Source organism: Poecile atricapillus, chromosome 11, assembly GCF_030490865.1.
Source record: "Poecile atricapillus isolate bPoeAtr1 chromosome 11, bPoeAtr1.hap1, whole genome shotgun sequence".
Classification (NCBI taxonomy): Eukaryota; Metazoa; Chordata; class Aves; order Passeriformes; family Paridae; genus Poecile; species Poecile atricapillus.
In genome coordinates this window covers 11006546-11030825 of record NC_081259.1, presented here as the reverse complement: position 1 = coordinate 11030825, position 24280 = coordinate 11006546, and the positions used below count along the sequence as shown (strand labels likewise).

The following is a 24280-nucleotide window of genomic DNA, read 5'->3' as shown; positions in this document are numbered from 1 at the left end:
ACCAAACTGCCAGAGCACAGATACGCACATTTGAAGCTTCATACCTTATTGGAGCATAAATCCTGGGCAAAGCTGCAGGAATCTTCAGCAGGGCTTCAACACTCATATTGTGACACATATATTTTCTGTATAATTTTTTTTAACTTTTAGGCACTCACCTGGGCTCCTGCTATGCTGCAACCAACCAGCATTTGATTCACCTTTCATGTAAAGAAAAGTATTTCCTACTCTGCTTTCAGTAGTATGATTTATAATTAATTTATAAGTGACTTGAGTTTCAGTTACCACTATTCAAGGCTGACATACAGCAGGCATTGGCATCACAGGTCAAAGCCATTTGTTGACCAGTCTCCTACATAGCAGCAGAATTGCCCAAGAACACCCTCTCTGCAGTTTGAGAACTGCAATCACCGACTGTGTTCCTTTAGATGGTTCACACTTTCCTTTGGCTGTGACAGTAAAACTCATCTCTGTGGGATACTACCCAGGACAAAACTGCAAAGAACTCCCCAGAGCCACAGTGCCTTACAGCCCCGCTGTCTATGCAAATGTATTTCTAGCATTAAATCCAAATCCCAGCATAGATGACAAGAGCAACAAAAAACCCAACTCCCTACCATAAACACCCTACACAGCCCCCTGTAGTCCAAGTGACTGTTGTTAGGAGGTAATAGATGATACAATTAACTATTCACAACAGGCAATGATTTCAGATACTATTTGGAGGTACATGGAGGAAGGGCAAAAACATACAGCAGAGCCATATCCTACAAGATCACTAGCACAATGTTCTACCTTTGTCCTTCAGCACTTTTAGGATCAATTCCTCAGGTTTTACTAAAGCAAACACACCATAAAACTAAACCCACATCAAGTCCTTACCCACTACCATAAGCATTTCCAGGTACACACACTTTCTTCCGCCAGAAAGGAAGAATCCCTGTACTACCAAGGACATCCCAACCAGCAAACCACCCTCTCTACACACCACTGCAATGGCCTCAAAGAAGGCACTAGGCAATGCTGGATCAGAGCCTTTGTTCATTCTTCCACAGTCCTGTACACAGTGACTAAAAGTTGTATATTGTCTACAATGTTTTGGCATTAACTGCAGAGCTGGAGTCACAGCTTTCGTTTGGCTGCTGTTCACCACTCCCCAATTAGTGGCTTTATTAATCATATCAATAACAGTTGTTTTGTTAAGGAACATTTTTTAATCACTATCAATTCAAATAAAGACTTTGCTAATCCTCCAAGCCATGCAAAACAGGCAGGTCACAACTGTTTCAGGGCAATCTATTATACTTAACACTATCAGAAAGGATGCTTTACCTGAATTGTTGGTATTGGAACTCATACTGTTTAAAATGTTCAGCAAGGGACTGTCTTGCTCACAGGTCCTGCAACACCAGAGATTACATGTTATATAAAGTTCATAGTGCCACATAGGAAGATTAAGCATATATGCTAAACATAATTTGTACAGCTTTGGTCTTATAAGGCACACCTAACAGCCCATTAACAATCAAGTTGTCACTATTATTATTTACTGAAAGCAAACACTGTGTCATGGCACAAAGAGATATAAGATCTACTCCTTGCCCCAGTAAGTTAGAAAGATTCAATCACTTGAAGAACTCAAAGGAGCTAATGAACAACTGAGTGACACTTGCCATAGACCATGCATGAAAGCATTCAGTGGCAGAGAGGCACCTTGGAAAGTTGTAGGCTGTAAAAATAGAGGTGTAACCCTCAATGCACATTAATCCTAACAAGTTCGACTTAACCTGATAGTAAGTACCATGCACCAAAAATACAAGAAGCCTGAGACTGAGAAGACAAACAAGCCCTTACCATTCTGCCTGGTCCAGCTTCCTGGCTTTTAAACTCCACCCCTGTAAGCTTTTGTGATGGCCCAGGTTGACTGACTTTGAGAGAAGCACTCATGGCTTAGGCAGGTATTAGATTGCAGGTGAAGAGTAGTAATGGCCACAACCACACCTAAGCCCCAACAGGATCAGCAGCTCTTGCTTTTGCTTGGCCCTGTTTCATCAGGATTATTGTGTAAAGGAACAGCACAGAAGGTTAGCAAAGGACAGATAACCAAGAAATTCAGGTCCTTTCTGCATGACCTCAGCAACATTCTCTGCCCTGCATGTGTTTTAGTCCCTCACTGGTAAACAAGAGCCAACCTGAAAGGCAAAGTGCTGTGTGATAACCCGGTGAGCAATCCGTCATTTTGAAGGTGTCCCACAGATGGAAACTCTTTGTAACACATCCATTTTAACATATTAAGTTGAATTTTGATTCAAGTGTCTATGTTCTTTACTATCTAGCATATGGTTACAGGTCACCCCTTTACCACATGGATATATTCCATCATTCTACACCACAGTAGTAACTTTTTTTGTGTATAGTATGACAATTATGACTATGTTTCCCAGAAAAATTACCAAAGAACAAAAACCTGCTAATTATTGAAATTACGTTCTCCATATGTGTCAATTCACTTAATCCTGTGTACAAACTCAGCAAGTTTTAATCCTTCTGCATATTTCCAATTCAGTTATATCACCCTTTTAGCTACTGCATTTGCTCTTAATAGAAATTTTCCCTTGTGGTTCATTTATATTCAAGAGACTATTCAGGTCACCCAGTGCAAATATTTTTGGATCATTGGCGATGTCATTGTCCAGAATCACATTCACTCTATTTGCTCCATTCCCAGAATGAATTTACTAGGTATGGGATGCTGGAAAAAAAGCTCTTGTTCTCATTTCACATTTAACTGAAGAAGCAAAAGAGAAAATAAATGAAGTCTGATTTGCATGAAATCATGTATTCTGTACTTTAGTGTTGAACAAGAACACAGACATTCTTTGAGTTCTTTCATGTCTATTTCCTATATTTAATTCATCTCCTTGTCACCTTCTGTTGAATTAAAGGAATGATACAGTAAGTTATCAATAACTTAACATCTTCCACTTCATCTGGTTACTAACCCCACCCTAACAACACTGCCTTCCTTCGAGCTGGAGATGCAGCATTTGTCTCTCAGTATTCACAATCCTTAACAACCAAATGCAATTTAACCTGTTGAAAAATCCACAGAAAGAGGGGAAACAGGGAAGCTCATTCTCCCTGCTGGCTTCCCAGCGGACAGCAGCACTGCATTTATATTCTGCAGCTCCTGCTTCAGAGGACACCATGCTCCTTTGCTCTCTGGTGCACTTTGATCCCCCAGGCTGAGAAGCGCCTTCTCAGCCACCTCCAAACTCTGCTGCAGAGATAGCCCCAGACAAGCCTGTCTCCTGGAACTGCCAAGTGACAGATCAAAGCCAGAAAATTGCCCTTGTTTCCAGTGCTGCTTCTACACTTAACACTTTGCGCTCTCCCCTCCAGGCACTCGAGGGGCCTCTCTGGCTCCTCCAAGTAAAACCTGGAGCCTGAAATCCTGTGGGTGGGAGAGAAAGCCCCAAACAGACCCCTAAAGGCCCAACAATCAGATGATGTGCCAATTTACATGAAATTAACTCCCTTGATTCTCTTAAAAAGAGACAAAGGAAATGAAAGGCGCTGGAAGTGAGGCTGTGTGCAGCCCCTGTTCCTTATCCGGCCCCTTGTAGACATTATTTACAGCAGTGCTGGAGTCTGCCTTTCAGAGCTCACTGAAGAAGGCAGTGGGAACCTTTCCAACGACTCTGTGGCCTTGCTGGAAATTGCTGAGCTTTGGTCTGTGCTCCTTTAAGGCTGCAGTGAGTACGAGCCGTGGGACACAAGCTAAACTGAAACTGCTGTTGAAGGAAGGGGTAGGGGGAAGGGACACCACACCAAACTATTCTCAAAGATGAGAAAATAATTACTTTTTTTAAAAAAAACAAAACAAAACACAAACACCTTCAAAACTTTTTTTTTTTTTTTCAACTTTAAAGAGCAGCTGCAGCTGGAGTGGTGCCCAAACTGCAGACTCACTCATCAGACACAGGCTGAACATCACAATAACTTTGGATATTGGTGGTTTTAAGACCTGAGGAGCTGGAAGATAGTCAGCATTGCCTTTTCCAGCCCTTAACCCTCAAGCTGCTACAGAGGCCAAGGAATACCTACTGCCACAAGAGGCACAGGTTTAATTCTAGCACAGCCAGCTCAGCCCTTCATCTTGCACAGAAGTCATCTTCAGACAGATAACTGGAAAATCCCAAAATTGATTGAGCATAGGCTGTTGTGACACGGCATTAAAAGTGGACTGGAATGGCTTTACAGCATTTTTCTAAGTGTGCCAATTTGCTATAGCACTCCCTGTCTCTCCATTCTTTTGTAACGTGCTGGGTGAGATGGCTACCATTACTGCCACGTGGCAAATTTCTGTGACCTATCAGAATTAAAACAGCTGCATAAACATAAAATGACAGATAATCACAAATGCCTGCAATCTTCAGATAAAAGCAACACACAGAATAACAGAACCTGTTTAAATATTATTAATTTTGATTTTAAAATGCAGCTTCTTTTCCCCTGGCGCTCAGATGGCCAAACTTTATTCAAAGGCAATCTGTTTATTGTGAGTACATATCTGGCCATGCTTTTATTCAAAGAATGCTGCCGTGCTTGAGTATTATGATTTCACATCTGGATTTAAAGAGGGGTTACCTGGTACCACTCTTACCCTGGTCTGAGGGAGAATCCTCAATAATGGCCATGCAAGAGGAGCAGCCCTGCAAGCCTCCAGCTAGCACAGCCTTCAGCAGCAGACAGATTTGAGTGGCACGTTAATTAAATCACTCCAAGCATGGATAGAATGACATGATGCTGTACTACCACCCAAAGCCTCTTTCACCCTACTGAACCAGGTATCACTAGCACAAGCGTTGCTTGTGTGGGCTTCAGTGAAGAGTTTGATGTATGTTTTCCTACTGCAGTCAGACAAACACAAATAGCATTTCCTGTATTACTTCCTCTGCTTGGAAGATGGTATGGAAACTTCATCTGCTTTTTCTGGATATGTAGGGAGAGAAACAAGGAGGTGAATATCTAGAGAGCTGGCAGAAGTGCAGTAAGAGGAAATAAAAGCAAGCCTAGAGAAAAGAAAGCAAAAGCAGACTGAATGCTCCAAACTTGCACAGGCAGTGGTCAGTAAACTGAATCGGGTACTGTGGGAGAAGGGGAGTTAAAACAGCTTTGTGTGGTAAACACATGCAATGCAAGTCCCCAGAAGAGGAAAATCTTCTGCGGGTGTCTTTATTTCCTGATTCCAAGGGAACCAGCAGAGCTCAGCAGGACGGGGCAGCAAGGAAGCAAAGAGATTAAGTAGAAACTGAACAAAGCAAAAGGACAGGGGTGAGGGGGTGGAAGAGAAGGATACAAAGAGGGGAATATTATTTTGTACAGTACTTTGCTGGGTCACAGCCAGTCTGAATGTACCTTAAACTCCCATTTCCCATTCTCTCCCAGCTGGATAGATAATTGCCTGACTCTAGAAATATATTAATCATTTTTATGTCTATGATCTCCAATGCCAGCACAAGGAGTGCTGTTAGACAAAGCCATGTCTCACCATAGGCTACAAGTACAGAACAGGACCCCCTTCCCCTCCTGTATCTGAGATCAGTGTCTAATAAAAGCACAGGAAACATCAGGAATTCCCAAGGATCAATGGGGTAAGATCTTCCAATGGTTTCAAGCATATATATTCTATTCCTTCCCTAAGACTTTCCTATGCAGCCTGATTTATTAGCCTTAGTCAGCATTCTGTCTTGTACACCTGCCAGAAAAGCACAGTAGGATGAAACATCTGGTAAATTTGCTCAAATTCTATTATGAAATATCTTCAATTCAAGTTTCGATGAAAAGTAAACAAGTCATTGTCTTTAAAAAGTGCTTCGCTTTGCTGTCAGAAAACCCTGGCAATCAGCAGTAGGCATTAGTCCTCTTTTCAGGGTTGTCAAGGGAGAATAGCTCCCATTGTGAGCCACTCTGGACCAGGCAGAAGATCATGTGTATCATTGCTAGTTCAGTGACATTTGACTTGTTCACCAGTGTCTGCTGTGGCTCTGCCATGCAGTGACATTTGCTCACACTTTAAGAGCACTTGTGGATGCACAGAGCACCTGGAACACAGCAGGTTTGTCCTCCCTGCAAGGCAAGGTGCTGAGGAACCTCCCAGCTCTGAACTGACTCCAGAGCTGGTGTAGTTTGACAATGTGCAGGTTCAAGCCTCCCCAGAGCCAGCTTGGGGGTTTCTGACAGTGCAGCACGGTGCCTTGCAGATGTCACTGAATGCAGACTGTGGTGATAAACAGGTACAGCCTGTCGAGCTACAGGCAAGAAAAGGAGCTACTTAACAAATGCTCTGTATTCCTCCATGCTGGCTCCACATGCATGCAAATCCATTGGTCCAAAACTCCCACGTTACCTTGCCATGTAGGGCAGAGGCCAGAGGCCATTTTTTCAGTCTCTAAATTGGAACAGCACCTATAGAGAACCTGCTCTTCGTTTCTGCAGGTGGGTTCCAGCCCTCCTCAATCACTTGGGCTGTTTGTGGAGGGAGGTGAATGTCCCCCACCAAAGGACTTTTCAGTGGTAGTTTAATTTCTATAGAGAATCATTCCTCTCTTATGGTCAGCAACTTTAATAAGTGGCTGTGCTGCAGGAAATAAATGTATTGGTGGATCAAACTACAACACTTGACTGTATTGATCCACAGGGGATATATTTTAATTGGTAAGAAGCCCTTATAGAGCCATCTGACTTTCCTACATACCTATGGTGCATGGTATATTTGAGACAGATTTAGCTACAAAAGACCAAATCAAAGACAGTGAACACATTAGAGATCATTACAGAAAACAGAACTGCATTAAGAACTAGTCCATCTGTATAGGAGCAGATACATACATTTGTGGCAGGTTGTGCACTGAATGATGGTATAGCAGGGAATATGCTTATCTGTGCAATCCACACAACACACTGTCTGCAGTCAACACATTCCTACGTGCGCTGGCATGAGCCATTTGAAACTGATTTTCCATGTATGCCAATTCTCATGTTACACCATGCCAGGGTACTGGAGCTTGGACACTGAATGTGGCAAATCCCTGCCACCTTCTTTGGCTCAGGGTAACTTCAGGACAACACAAAGCACTTGGAGTAAAACAAGATAAGACATAAAGTGAAAAAACAAACCAATTAGAAGCGCCGTCAGAGCTGGAATTTCTCTGGGAATGTGTGATACAACTGGAGAAGGTTTCAAAGTGCTGCAGACAGTAATGTGGCTGCCAAAAAGAAAGCAGCTGTCAGAGCAGGGAACTTTTTTGGGTCAGGGCTAGTCATAAAGAAGATGACATTTTTCACAGTTCTCATTTAATCTGGGCAAAGAAGGCTGAGTGGGGAGAGGTAACAGAGACAGGAGCAGAGCTGCAACTGTGGAAGATTAAAACATTTCAGAGTCGTGTTTAGAAACAGTCTGCAAAAGAGGCTTCTGGCAACAGAGAGAAATTTTGGACCAATCCAATAACAGGGCACCAGTAAGGGGTGCTTCTGAGAAATCCTCTTGAACCTGCCAAGAAGAGGAAGTCAGTCCAGACCAGAACTGATGGGGAGAAGACAGTCCTCTTCTGCTGCAGGCTGGAAAGAGAATGTAAACTACCATGAAAAACAAGACTGGAAGTGGAAAGGTGCAAGGAGCCCATAGATGGAGCTGAGTGAAAAAACGACACATGAAGCTACAGACAACGCCTATCATTTGGAGAAGAGGCACAAGAATGTGAAGGAGCTCATTTGAACAGGATCACAGCATGAATATCACAGGAGTGCCAGAAACAGTGACTTCAGCAATGAAAGAACCACTGCAGATACAAAGCAAATGAGTAAAAAACCCTCCCATTTACCAAGCAGGACCCTTCACTAATCCCCACTGTGGGAGGATGTGAATTGTATGCTTGAATAAATAACAAACTGGGAAAGTAAGGATATGTGATAAATAGTACCATGGAGAAAAATACAGACCCCAGGGTAAAACACATGCCAAGGTCCTGGTCTCAACAGAGCCAACCAAATGTGGACAGAGGGGAGCAGAGCAGCTGGGGATGCAGTGTGGGGCAGGCTGACTGCTGGGCTGGCAGAGGTCTGCCGGAAACCAGCGACAAAAGCAGGGAGGAGGAGGAGGGATGAGACAGATAGAACAAAGCCATTGCAGACTGTCTCCATGGGGAAGAGCCAGGACTGGAGGAACACTGGTCAGCCAGTACACTAAATAGATGGGAAACTTTCACTTCTCCAGTGAACTATGTAACTATCACCACAATGATAACAAGGTAGGATTAAAATATTGTCCATTTCATGTTATGGTGAATTGTGTTTTGGATTAAGTTTTTTCCCCTAAAAAAAAAAATTTAAAAAAAAAATCCTTTTTCCATAACAAAGTCATGCAGCATCTGCTGTGTAGCACTCAAATAATGTGTCCTGATCATCACATTTGGAGCAGACAGACAGTAGCTCCCTGCAAATCTGCAACATAGATAGAGAGCACGTTCAAAATGTTAAAATTACACAAAGGGTTATTGCCTTGCTCAAGATAGCATAATTCCCCTCTGCCAAGCAGTGCTAACAGAGCAGATCAGGCCTGTCACCTACTTGTCCATTCTGATGTGGCAAGGGACAGCTGCAATCACACTGCCCCGGGCACTCTGCAGGAGCCTCCCTCTCTCTGTACCTCTTCCTCACCTTTCTGCCTTGCTAGGAAGAAAAGGCCACGAAGTAAACCAGAAGAAAGTACAAGCTGTAAGCCTCCCTGCCAGGACTGCCCGAATTCACCCTGATCCAATGGATCAGCAGAAATCCAACTGATTCCAGGTTCAGAGACACTGGGAAAGAGAAGCAGGGGTAAGGATATGCACACAGGGCAGGTAGTGAATAACTGTGAGAGGTTTGTGAACAGTGATGTGGAGCAGCTTATTTTCTGTGAGTCCCATCAATGTGGGAGCTATCTCCACACTCCAGTTGTCACTGAGCTCTTGCAAGCACCCTTTTTGTTGCCTTCTCTAGCTACTATCTCAGACAGAATATTGTTTTCTTTACTTTCCTTATAATTACAGTTATTCTAATCAAAGTTTATGATGAATGATCAAGAAAATATAGCAGAGAAAAGAGAAGAAAGCTAGTTTGTCCCCTGAGTGGGCTCTGATCATCATTAGCAAGATGTTTAGGAGCCCAGTCCCAGCCATCAGAAAGCCACCCCTCTCCACCCTCCAGTTCCCTTTATCATTCTCAGCTTGGGCAAGCCTCTGAAGGCAGGATAGACAATGGAAGGGATGGAGGACAAGCTCCATATTTAATTTCCGCTGTTCCTTGTAAAGCTACCATTGCCTTGCTCTTCATCATTTCCCCCTCTTCTCCATGGCTTAGAAACAGCAAGATCTGAACAACACAGGAAAAAAATTAGAATGTTTGAGGGACATAACCAATATATATTAATGGATTTTTTTTTTTTTTTTGCCGCAGGGAAGCACAGGATCCACACTTCCTTCTGTGTTTTCTTGCAGTCCCCAGGCCTTTTGTCCTCTGACAAAAGCTCCCCACTGAAGTACATGGCATTTTCTGGGCACTATATCTTCAGTATATTCTTTCAGCAGTGTAATTTTTTTGATATTCATTTGAATAATCAGCAGTCAGTGTAGAATACAGCATTGTACATTGACACCCCTCAGCCCCAGGAAGCACCAGAAGATGGAGAGGGAAGCCTGCAGTTCTTACTGGCCTCATTTTCTTTCCTTGAGAGCTAGCTCTTTCTTTCCTACATACAACTATCCCACACAGTTAAGGCCATCCTTAGTTATCTAAATCCAGCTCTTGTTCCCATCCCTAATATCATACAACTGGACCATGGGGGCTGCTTAAGTCAGTAAGGGAATAACATGAGCTTCTAAAATTGTCCCAGCATGAGTTGTTTGCACAACAGCATTCTGTATTCCAAACCTGAACATCTCTTTAGATGTGGCAGTGCTTCAAAAGGCCTGTAGAAATTTTTCTTTTGTAGGTCTAAGTTGATTTGTTAAATGCTACCACAGGGCTAGTAAAGAAACTGACTACTTTAGGTCCTACCCTTTCAATACCAGGATGCATTTTGTAAATAATTTAACATGACAGAAGAAATTAAGGAAGGAAACATAGGGCCAAGTCTGAAGGAAAGAAAGACTGTTCTTTTATCACAGCTGAAACCATTTATTTTTGTTACATGTACTTACATTATTTCTTAAGTACTCAGCTCTTTTAATGTTAATTCAAGCTTGCTGTTTCTTGCTGACAGCCAGCCATATGTGACCCCCTGTTCTTTATAAACATTACACACCGTGCAAGATGATTATGTGGTTGCAGAAAATGGGTTTTTTCCTCTCCTGCAAGACTAAATTCTATCAGCCTGAACCATTGGCTTTCTGCCCCCTCTCCTGCTCTGAATTTGCAGCATCAGAGATGGAGATGTAGAATATTTTTCAGTGAGGAGCGCATCTTACTGGAGGCTTCTTCTGCTTCCCTGTATTTTCAGGCTGTTGTTTCATCCTGTCCTCTTCCAAGAGTACAGCTGTTCAACCAAAAGTTAAACTGAAAACCAGGAGAGGTGATAATCTCACCTGAAACCATGTAATGACTTTCAGAAGCCTTATGGAAGTACCATCATTTTCCTTTAATCCTGCCTATCTGGTAAGCAGGAGAACTTTTGAAGTCCTCAAAGCCTGCTCAGTTAGCTGCATTGCTGGAAAGTCTGCTCGTGGCCCACTGTGGCAGCATTGAAGAGAATACAGTCACAAAAAGGAGCTGTAGTGGCATTTTTAACTCAGGAATTTCTGGTTTTGTGATTGAGCTCTGTAGACACATACAGAGGCCTGATCAGGAGAGACTCAAGAACTTCAGGCAAGACACTGCACACATACCAAGCAGAAGGTGACCCAGAAATCACAGGGATGGGGTTAAGGCTGAAACAGAGTGAAACAAGGCCAGTTGGAAGCTCTGTCTTACCACAGTCAATAGGTGCACTCAAGCAGAGCATCTCAGGAAAGAGGGAGGGGAGAATAAGCAGGCTTGTATGGGGGGAAAAAATTCTACAGCAAAGAAGCAAACTTTGGGTTTGCCATGAAGGAATCTGATAATTACATTGCTCCTGTTTCATAGGGAACCCAACCTCTAGGAACAAGGGCTACCATTTGCCCCTAAAAGCAAGTGCTGTAGTTTAGCTTTAAACATGGTCACGGTTTCACTGAGGACAAGCACCACCAGGAGTCTACTACTTGCTGAAACCCTGCCAATCCTTCTGAAGTTATTCCTTTTACATACACAATGTACACCAAGCCTTCACTATTTCCTTTCTCTTAGTTTTTTTTCCTGGCCTCGGAAAAGCCAAAAAAGGACTGGAGCATTGTGTGATTCAGCAGATGGAGAAGAATAAAGGCCATCCAGTGAAGTAAAATACAGGAAAAAAAGACACAAAAAGAAAAATGAATGCATGTGTAACTAAAAGATATGAAAGGTATATGAGACAAGGGACATGATATCAACAAGTGAGCAAGTGCCGGAGTAAAACTAAAAGAATAAAAGAATAAAATCTGGCTAGGAAAGGCTGAAAGGAAGAGTAGAAAATATTTTCAAGGAATAAAGACAAATAAGAATTTTTCAAGTATATAAGAAACAAAATGTCAGCAGGGCTCTAAGAGAGTGCTAGGGTTATTTAGTAAGAGATGAAAAAGATTGCAGAAAAATGAAATCTTTACCAAGTGTTCATAAGAAAGGATGTAGGACTGAAGTAGGAGAGAGAATTACTTTTTCCATGAGAGGGGGAAAATGCTCAAAGAACTCCAGGTCACAAATAGAAGGAATAAATAAATTACATCTCTGCATAGTACAGACAGTCCCCCTGCCAATCATAGATGAGGCAAGAAGGTCTCCTAAGAGTGAATTTTAAATATCTTCTGTGAGAGCCAGGAACAGAAGAAAAATGGTTTCTTATTATATTCATCCATTGCACTCATTTGTCCAACATGAAACAGAAATCTATACAACCTTCCAATCTTAGGTACTATGAGAGCGGAGGTCATCCTCAAGAAACTAGTTATGCTATTTTAGTCCCACTGGTGCTGCAAAGGACAGGGAAAGACTGGTTTTGCATGTGCACACAACAGCTCACATCTGGCCCTGTTTCACACCCCAAAGCTGCTGGGGGCTCTGAACAGCCCTCTGAATCCCTCCTCCATGCTCATAACTCAGGAAGGGATTTCTGAATGTTGCAAGGTGAACCAAGCTTACCTGTGAGTCCAGTCAGTGGCTTGCACTGGAAGCATTCACCAGATGAAAAATGAGCAGAGTTAAGCTGCAAACAGAAAACCACAAGTAGAACATGAAAACAGAGTAACATCTCTGAGATGGGAAGGGCTTCAGGAAAAAAATTGCTGGGACTTGATAATCCAGATCTATCCACTGTACTGATTCCTTTAAAGAACAAAAAAAGTTTTGTTTGGGGTTTGCTTTTTTTTTAAATTTACTTATGGACATGATACTGACAAGATACAGAAGCACATGGCAAGAGAAGGACCCTTGCATGTGGCCTCTTCTTGACAGTTAAAGTGTCATGGCTGATGTGCTTCGAACAAACCTCATCTGGATGTGTGTACCAAAGAACACTGCCAAACGCCTGTCACCAGTGTGCACTCTTCAAGCTGCCTAGCCCTTAACTTGTATTCAATTTCATACTTCATATTCAGCTTTTGAAAACTAAGTGTATAGCCATAAGGTTGCTGTATTATAGCATCTTAGGGAACACCAAAGAACTAATAAATATTGTCAGCTGCTGATCCTTTCTCCTTGAAGTGTTTTTGCTCAAACTTGGCTTTTCTCTCTGCCATATCTCTATGCTTTCTGTTAGAACACAAGGTGACCTTTTCATGCTTAATTATCTGAACAAAATACACAGAACAATAATGCCAAAAATGCCCCTTGTGCATTCTACTACATTTGCAGATCTTTGAAATAATCAAATCTAATCTGTTCTTTTTCAGGTTAGGGTGAATGTAGTGTGAAATAACCAAATGAGTAAACAAGAAAAGGGAGTATGGACAAACATGTGTTGACAAATACAGGCCAAGCGATAGAGTCTGTGTGTGCATGCACAGGAAACTTCTCCCCTGCAGAGTTTGACTCTGTTCTGAGGCAGATACTTAATAGTGCTTTGCCTTTATATAGAAATGTTCATGCAAGCATCTCAAGGCATCTTTCAAACAGTCACATGCAGCACAGTGTGGCAATCAGAAACTGCTACGAATAATCATTTTACAGAAGGGTGAATTGATTGATATGGTCTGGATGATTTATCCTCCTTCATCACAAAAAAAAAAAAAGCATCACTGAAGAAGCTGAGAAGCCGGAGTACAACATGGAGATCACTCATGAGGCTCTAGTTATCATCTTTGCTCTGTGCTCTTCAGCCTTGCAGACTGACAACACTGCACAGTGTGAATTCCCCACTGTGCACCTGGGGAGGATGTGCTTCCTTCACAGGAGCACACCTCTACCTGAACACTGCTTGGAGTACCCACTGATGCATTTTTGCTAGCAGGAACTGAAGCCCCACATGCTCCCCTCACTCCCTGTAATTTGTGTTCCATTCAGCTGACCTCCAGTACTTGAACTTCTCACCTACTGTTCAGGTGATGAGGCTATTTCACATGACTGGCAGCATAGCTGTGCTGGCACAGGTGAAAATGGGGCTCCAATTCCATTCTTGCAGGAAGAAGTGAAATTGCAGGTACCCTGAAGTCCAGTTGGGCACAACCATGCCACACTGCAATAGGAAAACTACTCCTAAATAGGAGCTATTACCAGGTCATATCCATGGACTACTTCCAGAGCTCCCCCAAGATCAGGTTCTGAGGGAGCTGTGTGCCTTGGGGCTCTCAGCTAGAGGAAGTGCTAGGTAACAATTCAGCATATCATGGCATAGGCCTTAGAAAACTCTTCAGTAGGCTGGAAGCACAGTAAAGCTCAGGCATACTTTGGAGGGGCTAAAGTGCAACACAAAAAATGGTAAAACCTATTTCTATATGGAGAGGCACCTAAGTAGTTCAGCCAATTAAGACTACTTGATTGGGTGACATTCCAAACACTAACATTTTGCACACAGGTTGCCTCATGCATGAATGAGCCGAACATGGCGATTGAAGGCTTTGTTTTCTGTCAGTGCTTGTATATTTTTTTGTGGAATAAGTACGTTCATATTCATTTCCCCAATATTTTTCTTTAAATACTCAAGGCATCTAATAAATTAAATTACTATTTATTTAGTTACTGCTTGTTTACTTAGTGACTTAATACAAATATATGTAGTGACCTGAACTTGAATTACAGAAGTCCTTACCCTTATCTGTAGTTCAGCTAGCAAGATAGAATAGCTCAGCTTCTCTTCACAGTCCTCTAGCCTGGCACCCAAGTGGACACAAGCAATTGAGATCATTCAAATGGAGACACCCCCAGGGTGTCATATGCATTTAGAGAGAACAATTGAGAAATAAGAAGAACATTTAATGCAGGAGAAAGATGTCCCTTAGGCAAAAATTTCACTAGGCACTAGAGAGTTGTGGAGGAAGGGGATTATCCCACAAATGACTCAGTTCAGTCTTCAGCTCCTTCTTGTACAAGTAGCCCTAGAAGCTTTTGTAAACCTGCCATCTTTCCTGCATGCTAGAATTAAGATGCTGTTAATTATAAAAAATTTCTCTTGACTTTCACTAGAATACTGCTAAGCATTTATACAAAATCCTTCACTAAACTCGCTCATGACACATTCAGAGCTTGGCACTCACCATCCCTGTTTCCTGGATGACAAGAGGCATGGAAAAGACAGACCTAGATTAGGAACTGCTCTTTGAGTTTCGATGCTGAATTTAAAATAAGGTTGTCTTCTCGCTTTTAAGGCAAGCAGAGGTGCCTGGTTTTACACAAACCTTTGCCATTTCACAGGGGAAAGTAATTTAGCCTGAGGTACCCAAATCTCCAGAAAAGTCCTTGGGTACATTTCTGCACACACAGGTGTACACAGACCTCTATTTCTGCTCTGCGGTGTCTGGGTAAGAGCCTGACACAATTTGGACACCAGTTCACTGCAGTTTGATCTCATATGCCTCACCCTACCACAGCACTAGTTCTGTGAACTTCTGAGTGATGCCCCTGATGTGATGCCCTGAGCTAATGCCTTAGCAACCCATATGAATTCTTGCTTTCCTTTCTAATTGGAATAACAGCCTTGAAATAATTAATTATTTCAGGAGAACATACTCATACTCATTGACATACTCACTGGAGTGATGCAGGTTCTAAAGGTGGTGATAAATCTCTTCGATCAACCAATTTCAGATTATCTATAGAGGTTTAAGAATAATTACTCTGATTCACCTTTAAGTTGCTTCATTTATAAGCTGATAAAAAAATTGACTTCATGCCACCACAATCCTAGAGCTGGAACAAGGCTGAGCTCTAGTCTGCAATAAATCTGGAATAATACTGCATTTCGGGAGGACCAGTAGGGAAAAGTGTCCAGTCAGGGGGGCCCAGATTTAAGTGGTCCTTATTTGGGTCTCATGCTCTTTGAAGGGTCAGAATTTCACAGAATTGCAGACGACCTCCAAAAACCACCTCCTGCCCTCTTGTGTGGTGGGACCTGCGCACCTCTGACTCTATGGACAGATGTTTGTCCAATCTGTTCAACAGTGCTCTAAGTGAGCCAAGGACTTGGTCCTTGACTTTATCTCAATCCCCAAGATAAGTGAGAAATCAGGCATGTTTTCTGTATATGTCAGAGAAATTAAAAGCACTATGGATTTTCATATCAAACTGTCGAGGACTAATTACAACAGTGTTTTCCAGCAAACCAGTGATTGTAGGCTAATTTTCTGTTATGAAACAGAAACCAGGGTTAATGAGGCTAATTGTGTCTACCAGTGTTTCGAACAAAAAGGAAGCCAACTCAATTTTGAAGCGAGTTCTTTGTCAGGAACAAATTGAGGAAAATTGCTACAGTTGTACCAGCATTTCCTAAAATTGCTTAGTATCATGCTTGGGAAACCAACACTATAGAACACAAGCTAGTGGCACAGAAAATGAAGCTTATTAGACAGTAAGTATATTGAGTTTCAAATGCATGGCTGTATGACATACCATGATGGTTGAGCTGTTGAAAGCAATGCAACAGGGAGCCAATAATAGAGTGACTCTCATTCCAGCTCTACTGAGGTACTACAAAGAGAAATCAAGGTATGCAGTAATATAGGTCAGAAAAACAAAATCTTCAAGTTCTATGTCTATCTCATCTGTGGCCAGTTAATTAATTACACAAGTTGGACTGGTAAAAAATTAATGCATTGCCCTGCAAAGCAAAATTCACCAGCAGATGTCCTTTAAAAAAATAATCAGTTTAACCTCTCCTGATATGATCTGATACTTGTATTAACTACTCAGAAGAACTGACTGACTTCAGTAGCAAAAGACATAAACAATATATCCAGCATAGTACAAGAAGGTGCTGCTGGGGAAACCTCATCAAATGTATCTCAGCATTACTGCCCCTGCTATTCCCTTCCCAGTCACTGTGGAATCCCCAGCCAGGCCAACCGGCAATGCATTGAGTTTGTGATGTAACCGACTGGAACTAAAATGCAGCCACATTCATTTGCACTCCAGACTGGAGCCCAAATAAAGCCAGTGTGTGCTAGAAAGAGCATGAAGGCTTTCAGCTCCAAAACACACAGGCACAATGTCTGCAATTTGACCTTACTGCAAAATTCAGGCTGTCTTGCTCCATTGTGTGCTGAAGGCAGAAGCATCCTGGGATTTACAGGAGAGCCTTATTCTGTGGCAAGGGAGCTTATGTGGGAGAGATCTAAAGAAAATCCACATCTATACATATGGCTGTGCAAAGAGGAGCTCCTTAGGATGACAGTGCATAATAAAAAATTATAGTATGCCAGACAGCAAGGACAAAAAACAGGAAAACAGGCAAGTGGAAAAGGTCCTGTGGGGAAAAACGTGGCACTAAGGAAGGAAAATAATTAATGTTACAATACATCAACATAAGAGACAATAAAAACCATATGGAAGAAAGGGAGAATCTTAAAGATTAAGCACAGATAAGGAGACATAGTAGTTAAAAAAGGGGAAAAAAATGGGCATAACATTAAGGTCAGTAAAGGTCACTAGATCCTTGACCTACATTCCTATCTGAAAATCAGTTCTGGGGAAAGGTGGCAAGAGGAAGCAAAGAAAGTCTCAAAGCAGGAGTGGGGAGCACCTGGCTGAGATCTTGACTTTTATAGTGCAAAGCCCATTTGATGTCTTTCAGTTTAAAGTTACAGCCAGCGGCTACCCAGCTCCAGTGGCTTTCTGATCTGGGGCCTTTTGCAGTCTGTAATGTGTTCCCCGGAATTGAAGCTTCCCTTTAGAAAAATGATGTTTGCAGCCCTTCTGGTTAGCCAAGATACAGCCTTCGCTATGTAAATCATAGTCTTGTTGAATCTGCAGCCTGAGGTATGAACATCTCCCATTCATCTTAGTAGGATGTTAACCTAAAAGCTTCATTGTGACACTCCAAATGCTAATACTATATTAAACAATCTGTTTAATATACAAATGTTGGATTTAAGTCACTCACATTTGTACAGCATTTGTATGGGACAACTGGATTTTACTTTGATTTTGCATCTGAAAAATAGAACAAAACAAATACCTGAATTTCCAGTCATTGGTCATTCTGCAAATCAGCTTCATTTCATTTTAGAGATGCAGGGAGTGGCTTAGGTTGGATGACTGCTGTTTTTCCTATTTATCATGTCCAGGTAATGAGTTCATCTTCTGTATACTTCCAGAACTTCATTTCCCTCTCCTAAAGCTGTTGTTCATACCACTTGGGTCTACAAAGCTTTTGATTCACTTTTCTGCACCAGCTTCTACACTCTTTATTCATGCTTTTGGCCCTTCAGAAGACCTCAGCAAGGACATGAAAAGACAAGCTCAGTGATGAGACACCATGGGACCATCAGGAGGTATCATCTGCCCTTTGCTCTCACTGTGCAGCTGCATGGACAGACAGATCCAGCACTGGAGCAAGGCAAATACGCCGTTTCGCAGTGCCCACAAGGGGTGGAAAACAGCTTTCTAGAAATGGCTGGCAGCTACAAATGCTATGTGCTCAGGTCTCAAGAGGAATCACTTCAAAGTTTGGAAATTGCCAATATCCACCCTGAAAAGCTTTGAAAGCCTTGCAGTTAAGCAGCCAGTACCTCTGGTCTCTAAGTTCCCCATTAGCTCCAGGAAATTGGAGGTAAGAGCCTTAACCAGAAGCCACAATCAAGCCCCCACACTTTGGCCTTGAATAAAGACTTCAGTACTGGGCTTACTACCAGAAGTGAATGCACATCCATCAAAAAATAGATCAGAAGAGAAATGAAACTGCCAGCTTAGATAAAGCCCTTTTCAAAAAGTTGCAAGGGGGAGGGGAGGGCCATGCAAGAGGATGTAAAGAAATGTCTGTTGAAAGATAAAATAAGCAATATACTGTGATGAAGAAAGTGAACAATGAAACAGAATCTAGTACAGAGAGATCAAGTGAAAGAAAACCACATTACTATTTACAGTAAAAATCACTCCTCTAACATGTATAATTAGAAATTCACACAAAGATAAAAGTGACCAGTGAATACTGTTGTAATCAAAAATAATACAGCATTGTATATATTTTTTAAAAAAACCTAACACTCTCCAAAAATAGGAATAATGGGTCTCATTAATAGAGTCTTCACCCGAACTAAACAAGTTCCCTTTATTCGCATTGCAATTTTTCCTAGCCTGCTAAAAGAAACCCTCATGATAAGTCATCACAGTGCAGCCCCCCTGCTCCACACATCTGTGCCTCGATGAAGTTCAGTTGCAGACAGGACAATGATACCCAAAGAAACCCATTCACATTTCAAAGACTTTCATTTTCACATGAGTTTGCATTGCTTGGGCTATATCTGAATGTACAGCACACTATTTGGATTTTCTTTTTGTGCAAAACAATGGCTTATAACACTTCAACACCCCACTCAGTGCACAAACCTATCTTTGGCTAAAACACAAATGTTCAGTGAGTATGTGGAAAAACACGCTACAGTGGAAAACCCTGAAGGGCAAGGAGTACTGAGAGAAGGTAATAATTTATCAGGGTAATTTGGAAGGCTTAAAATATCTGCTTAGGAAAATGTCTGTTTTTCTTTAAAAAAAGAAAATTAAACAAAAATCAAAACCAAAAACACAAAAGAAAACAAAAAAGACACACACACAAAAAAATGCCACAAAGACCCCAAAAGAAATAACAACCCCCCACCCCCAAATACCTTCTAGCAATGGAAGCAAGCGCTTTTCTCTGGGTGTTTTGGAATTTTAATGGTAGTCTGTTATTACTGGCATGCCAGTATCCCAAGCAGATACAAGTCAGAAACATGCTATTTGGAACTTATAATTGAGTAGAGACTCAGACTTCCATGCAGGTGACAAGCAAGAGAGTTTGTAACTAAACAGAGTCCCATGAGACCCACCAAAAATTCAGCCATGAACACGAGCAAATCTGCAAAAGGGAACAGGTTGCAGCTATATTATCCTAACACTAGAAAATTACAACTGACTATGTTATTTACTATTCTTTCCAAATCCGATAATATACTAACAGTACATTGTACTTAACAAGGTACTCCCAAGGGCATCCACAGCTGCTGACATTGCACCATTCCATCTCTGCCTAGTGAAATTATGCTGGAAAGGCCGTAACCTACTGAGCTGGGTTGCTTCTGGTCTCCCTGGGCTGTAAGTCTACCAGAAACAGTGTGATCTGGAAAGCTGTCACTGAGCAACTGCCAACTCTTCCTGTTGTGTTACAAAGGACAATAAATATTGTTACATGGCCCCAGATCTATCCTTATTATGTCTCTTAGTTGCTGTTTTATGCCACATGGAAAAACACTTATTGAGAAAAAGGATGGAAAAAGAAGATGAGGTAAAATACCTTGACTGTGGATTTTAATTTGACTTTACTCCCTATGCAGGGTTTGCATGTTTGGGGTTTTTTCAGCATAAGCAGCCAAGTGCTCTGCAGGTTGATCTGTGGGGCAAAGATCTCAGTGGTCAGCACCTCTGAAAAGCTAAGTTAAGAAGCTAGGTTATGTCCTACAGGTGTAATATTTTAGGCTTATTAGCAAAGAAGTGTCAATAGATCTCTTCATTGTTGTCATCCACATCTTTATCTTTTTCTTAAGTTCAGCAGCACTTTTAATCTAAACCTTTTTTCTATTCTCCCCAAGTGGCAAGTAATAATTACATAACTAGTGCAAATCAGAGGCAAACATAAGAAAGGAACAGAAGTCTAAAACTTTCAAAATATTATGTTTTTATATTATTTGTCTAATTAAATATATATTATACCTCAGGCACTCTCATTATTATTATTATTCACCAGCAGCCAGCCCAGCAAATATTCACTGAATTCACACCTTAAAAAAAACAGAGAGACAGAGGAGAGATACAGACAGATGGAATACATCACTAATTCAGGAAAACAGCTATCTTGAGTCAAACTTTTTTTACAGGAAACAAAAAAAGGATTTCTTACTTTCTAAAAAAGTTTACAACATACTAGCAATTATCAGAAACCATCCTCCACAATAAGCCTTTATAAACATTTTCTTCACCTCTGAATATCTGCAAGAAACCTATGGTAAAGAATTGGTAAGGATAGAGAGCTATAAACAATATATGAAGAAAGGGATAGTAGTTTTACGTGCTTTCCTAATGAAAACATCCTACAGAGTATTGAACACCTGAAGTTGCATATGTGCTCCAAGAAATATCACAAAATCCAAATAGCAACATCTGAAGATAATGGAACTTTCTTACTGAAGTCAACAATATTTTAGCACTGACTTCACCAAGAAGACTGGGGCCAATAAATTACCATGGATGCTCTTGACAGAAGCAGTCATAGCACTTGGCTGTAGTAGCCTGGATGAGCAATCTAAAAGAAGACCACATTCTTCCAAATCTGCCCCAAAAATTCCAAAACAGTTTTTCAGTGGGACAGGAAAAAAAAGCCCTAAGTCATTAAAATACCTATCTTCAAATTACAAAAATAAGATTCCCCTTATTTTCTTCAGAATAGGAAAAAACATACATTTTAACAGAAAAATATTTGAGTCACACTCAGTGGTTAAAGTTTTTTGCCATCCTGCTGAAACACCTCTCAATGTTGTTCTGAATTTACGTATATAGTATGACTTTAAATTAGCATATGATCACTCACCAAAGATGTCAAGTGTATTATCAAGATAAGCCAAGTATGAAATACTATGGAGGGGAAAAAAATTTCAAAGACACAAACTGACCTAGTTTCACAGCCCGTTGTTCCAAATTATCAGGATTTCACTAACGATTGCATTTGTTTCATCTTGTCAGAATGACTTGCAGCTTATGAAGTGCATTGATCTACTGGTGAGAATTAATTGTAGAACCCAGTGACTTCTGTCAAAGTAATATACTTAGTTAAAACCTTTCTGTTGTATATCTTTGTTAGTGTCTCCAAAATTAAAATTCAAAGTTAGCAAAAGCAGAACTCCCTAGGAATCTCAAAGCATCAGCTGAACGTAACAATTCTTTCTCATTTTGTATTCCACTCTAAACCCAAGGTCAGTTAACAAAATATATTCTGTGAATAAAAGCATAATTATTGGTGTAATTTGCAGTGCAAATGAAAGAAAATCATTGCTGCCTAATTAACAGTACATATGTCAGGAAACCAGTATGAAAAATACTCAGAAATTAAATAATAATATTTTTTAATTCTAGAAGCTTTTTATCTTCTGCTGTGAACAGAAACCTCAAGCCCTGTTTGTTGCCTAATTTCTTTTATAAATCATTCACTCCAAATTTTCCATAGCAGACATTTAAATCTCAAGAAGGATTAGTGCACTAAAGAAGAGGAGCTTCATTAATCATTCTCTGTTCCTTGAAGCCAATTTTTAACTATGGCTTCTTGATAAAGAAAACATTTTTTTACTTCCAAGTTTTGCATGAGAGCTTTCATTAAAAACTCCTCTAGGATGTCAGATACTTTTAGAGATTTTTCTTTTTAAAAATTAGTGCTTTTTAACAGAACATTTACAAATGGAGATATTCCATGAGCACAAAGCTCTTGATGAAGGCAGAACTGCACTCAGCTCTCAATAAACCACACAGTCATTGAGTGGGTCAACTTGCCAAATTAAAACAATTCCAATAACTGGCTTTTTCAAAACAAAAAGAACAATAAACACAGCTGTAAAAGTATGACACAAAAGGGATTACAGGATGTGGCCCCATAGGCTCTCAGGTAAAGAAATATGGTCTGCCAATAATTTTGTAGCAAATATAGTTTACTCAGAGTAAAACAAATTTTGTCAATTTACAGGACCTATCCCATAAATGAGAAAATTGAAAAAAGAGTTTTCAAGTAAAGAAATATAGTTATGCAGCTGATTTTAGAACTTTTAAAAAATTGTATTCTCAACAACTGTTTTAAGTATAAGAGAAGTTGTTTATATGTAGTGACATATGACTTTAAAATGAAGATTTCCTGAACATGAAGTTCTAGCATAAGCGGATCTAATAAAAACCACAACTTAGAGAAAGATATCACAATTATGAAATTACAATAGAATTATATCAGCAAACAGGTGTTATTGAAGATAATTTCTCCCCATCAGCTTACAAATCAGTAAAGCCTTGCTTTCCTAGCTCATGTTCTAGGGACTCCACCAACTCTGAGAGCCATGGCAACCTCAAACACTATTTCCATTCCCCCATGTGGGCAAATGTTTGGGTTTGGGGTTTTTTAGGTTCCCCAATCAACAATATCAAAAGCTTATAGGCAGAGTGAAGAAAACAGAGACAATAGAAAGCTGTAAGAAAACAAAGCCTGTTAAAAACCACCCACCCAGCCTCACCATAGCAGCTGTGACATGCCACAAAGCAAGGGGAGAGCACAGGCTGAGGGACAGCACATTGCAAACTGGTCTGAAGATGCAATATTGCCTGGGTGAAACCACAGGGTGGCTGTGGATCATTAAAGCCTTGTCTAGAGATATTGAACTCTTCAGAGGACAGACACAGCATTAGAAATAATTAACTGCATTAATAATCACTACACTGCCAAGCACTGTTCATCCCCTAGCAGAATGAACTTCGGGTTTTCCCTTGATTAGCCGCCACAATCAAGGAAAACATGTCTGAAATTTGCAGACAATTTTCATGCTTGAGGAGAGAGCACTGTCTTATTCTGCAGCACAAGTGCTGTATTATTCTTCATTTCTACAGAAGAAGATGTGTCAGGATGAGACACACTATATGTGACAATTTAAATGCATGCCCTAGGGCTTAAATCAGCACAGTGCCAAAGTCTAGAGATACTCGCAATCACAGACAGGCTGACCTCAACTGCAAGCCACAGAAAATGGACTGCATTTCCCAAATTCTGAGCTGGACAAGGCCTCTTTATAAAAGGTCCTGGGAAGAAGCTCATTTCTCTTTTTAAATTGCGTTGTCTGTCAACAACTATGCTCAAGCCTGAAAGTAAACAGACAATTTCCTTGCCTAATTCCATTGCTTTTTCTTTTAATAAAAAAATTATGTTGTTTAACATTATTTGTTGTTGTTGTTGTTGTTTAACAATTTTTGTATCCATTCAAACATGGTATAATATGTGATAATGTACATTATGGTTTCTGAGTCAAGCAAGCAAAAGAAGAGAATTCAAGCTTCTCCAAGAGACTTTGAGGGGTGGGAAGGGATAGAGATGTGTATTTTTCCACAAAAATTGGAACTACAATTACGGCTTTGGAATGGAGCAGATTGGAGCTCCCTGAGCAGCAGCAGCCCACCCCAGTGACTGATGCTCACCCCTGCTGCAGTGCAGACCCACTTTTCATGCTGGCTGTTTGCTTGGACTGCAGACTGCTTCTCTACCAGCATTGCTACTGCAGTTAGGTACGCAGTCTGGAGCAGCAGCATGATGTCTCCCAACACAGAAACAGTGCTATACTGACAGGAAAAAATGGCCTTAAAGCGTCATCACAGCTTATTCTCCTCACATGAGCTCCTTAAGGGTGGGATCACTACACAAACACACAGTGTTATTAAGGGGGTACAAGCCTCTTCACACACTTACAGCTATGTAGTTACTGCAATATGC

General features: G+C 41.0%; 1 long non-coding RNA gene across 1 annotated transcript; it reads right to left on the bottom strand.

The window, feature by feature from the left end:
• Positions 1-1327: 1327 nt before the first annotated feature.
• On the bottom strand, positions 1328-23115 carry LOC131583023 (uncharacterized). Its single transcript, XR_009278427.1, has 3 exons — positions 23037-23115; positions 12292-12355; positions 1328-1400 (listed from the first exon to the last, which is right to left on the bottom strand). It is a non-coding gene; the product is annotated as an uncharacterized LOC131583023 (long non-coding RNA).
• Between the last annotated feature and the right edge of the window lie 1165 nt (positions 23116-24280).